This window comes from Silene latifolia, unplaced genomic scaffold (assembly GCF_048544455.1).
Source record: "Silene latifolia isolate original U9 population unplaced genomic scaffold, ASM4854445v1 scaffold_168, whole genome shotgun sequence".
NCBI classification, from domain to species: Eukaryota; Viridiplantae; Streptophyta; class Magnoliopsida; order Caryophyllales; family Caryophyllaceae; genus Silene; species Silene latifolia.
This window is the reverse complement of record NW_027413147.1, coordinates 196606-199780: the sequence shown is the minus strand read 5'-3', so window position 1 is coordinate 199780 and position 3175 is coordinate 196606.

The window sequence follows — 3175 nt, the reverse complement described above, 5'->3', positions numbered from 1 at the left end:
GAAATGAGAATTCTATTGAACTAGTAGTGTCTAAGGGGTGTCACAAATTGGGTTGATGTAGAAGGTTACTAAACTAAGGTAGCAATGAAAATAAACTAACAAGGTAAATAAAATAAGGGGTGTAAACAATTGATTAAAAGCACTAGGGTGTCATGGGTTCATAGGGGATTCATGGGATATGATCATACAAACATGTTCTCAAATTATAAGCAAGCAATTATTGTTGTGATGGATTGAGTTGGGTTATATCTTACAATCCTAGGAAAGTTTGGGTCCCGGAGCCGAATCGATTAGATTGTACAACACCTACAAGTCGACTTAATCTTTCCTACTCAACACATGCATGGTCTAACAAGACTCGAGTTGGGTTATGTCTTACAAGTCAAGTTGAAAGGATAGAAGATGATAGTAAATGCAAGGATTCATAGGCTTAGCATTTCATCAAATATAACATGTGCATGTATTAAGATCAAAACAAGCAAGCAAATAAGATATGAAAGCATATTAATTTAAGCATGAATCATTCCCCATGTTGGTTTTCCCTAATCACCCATTAAACCCTAGCTAAGAGACTACTCACTCATTATCATATTGATCATGCTAGAAAGGTTGTCAATCATACTAACATAATGAAACATGATGAATAAATGAAAGTAATTAGCAATAATTAAAAAGGGATTAAGAGATTATACCTACTAATGATTCCAATAATAAAGCAAGAATAATAGAAGTACTTGAATCCTAGATTGAGAGGTTGTCAATCTCCCAATAATAACCCAAATAATCTTCAATTACCCAAAATAAAGTAAGAACAAGAGAGAGATTAAAGAACTAAAACTTGGATTAAAACTTGATTAATATTTGATTACAATATTGAAGAGAGATTTGATTAATATTAACTACCCTAATTATTGATAAGAAGAACATGCTCCTCTAATTAGACTAATGGGGTATTTATAGTGAAAATTAGGGAGGATGCATTAGGGTTAACTAAGGGCTAAACTAGTAATTACACTTTTTAAGTTGAGCAAGGAGACTCCGGTATTCTCCGAGAGAAGGGCTTCTCTTATCGTGGCTTGAAGAATGAAAATGTGTCAGATCAAAATCCGTGCGGATGGGAGTCGGGACGGCCGGATCTGGTGAGAATCCGAGCGGATTCTTGGGCAAGACGCTCGGATTGGCGAGGGGAATCCGAGCGGATTCCTTTGAGGGACGCCGATTGGGCTTGGGCGGACGGACGGATTGTGTACAATCCGTTCGGATTGTCTGGCAGCATCTTTTCTTCTTCTTTTCTTCATGAATTCCTTGGGGATTTCCTTGGGGACTCAAGGATCCTTTCTCAACAATGCTCTTCTACTATGCTATGTACAAAGGCCTTCTAGTCTTGTCTCTCCTTGATGCTTGGTCATTGAATATGATCAATTTAGCCTTGTTTTGCCATGAAAATGCAAGATTCTTACTCCTTTCCTACCAAGGGATCAAAATCTCAAAGAATATGCAAAACAAAGAACTAAAGATAAGAAATGACCCAAATAGGTACTAAAAAGCATGGAAACAATGGTAATTCGGGGGCTAAATATGCGCCAATTATGTTCACATCAAATATCCCCAAACCGAACCTTTGCTCGTTCCGAGTAAAGAGGTGACAAAGACTAGGACCAATACTAACCTAACCTAATAATAATAGCCGATATGAGACAATTAGCGGGTCTCACTCCGCCCCTTCAACTCACAACAAGACAACCATGAGGTAGGATGCCTTCTTGCAAGGCAAGGTGGGTCTTGCCAAAATGGCGACACATCCAAACTTTAGGCACACGAAATCACATAATGGATGCATCTACAAAAAGAATAGCCACTTTCCTCATCTAAGTGGCGGAAATTATCTACAAGGGAAGCAATTCAAGGGTACACAATCCTTCATAGATGCAATTTGTTCAAACTACTAAGCCTAGAAGGATACCAATAAATCACCTCCAAAAGGTGTCAAGCTAGGGTACCTTTGTCCTCAATCGTTAAATGCTTTTGTCAAGAGTAGACTCCCTATGGTGTTAGAAACACTGGAGGATCGCGGAATTCCCCCTCTTGCCTAGACAAGAAGAAGGGTCGTCCCCTCTCTACCATGCACAAAAATGGATACGATGGATAAAGGGATCGATAGATATTTGAGTTTCACTTTGGGAGTTTGCTTTTATTTTTGTTTTCCCCCCAATTTCATTGGCATTTGACATTTGAGAACACTTTCTTTGCCATTTCTTTTGATTTTTGGCATTTCAATACTTGACAACTTTTTGAATTTCTTTTTTGAACATTTTCAAAGTCACCCCAATTAGTAACGAGGGTGCCTTGTATTTGAAGCTTTAGGAGTCTATTTTGCTCCTCTTTTCTTTTGATGCATTTTTGCAAACTTTCTTTCATTTTTCATTTCATTGAACTCAAATTGATTTCTTTTTGTTTTGTGCCCATTCCCTTTGATGACAAAAATGTGGTAGAACATGGATGAATGATAGAAGTATGCATGGTTTCAAGGGTCACCTTGGAATAAACGGTAGCCAAGGAGTTATCACACCACAAGGTACTCTTGACTAGGCCTTAAACCATGGGTCAAAGGATACTAGCATGACACATCCTAGGGTGTTTTACAAGTATTCTAACAAGCAAAGTCTTAAGAATAAAAAGCATCTACTAGGGCCTATATACACTTGTCAAGCTTCCCAAATAGACGGTTTCGCAAAATTTTTCTAAACATGCAACTACATGCCATGATGCAACTAACATATAAACATCCTAATGCAAATGATTCTACCAACTAATATGCCAAATAAACTAAATGCAATCCTAAGTTCACATTGTTTTTACCGCATCAATCAAAATAAAGCCACATAGTCATTAACATAAAGAGGAAAAAGGAGATTGGAAAGATCATACCATGCGGTCTTCAATATCCTCATGTCTCGGATGTGGCGTAGTCAATCAAAGTGAACAAGGATAAAACAAACACAATATATACAAGACAATATATACAAAGGAAATGAACTTGTTTTTGGATTTTTCAATTTTCAAATTTTTATGATTTTTTTGAAATTTTTCAATTTTTATGGTTTTTGAATAAAAGTTAAGTGTTAGAATTCCCATCCCCACACTAATATGGGCATTGTCCTCAATGGCCAAAATG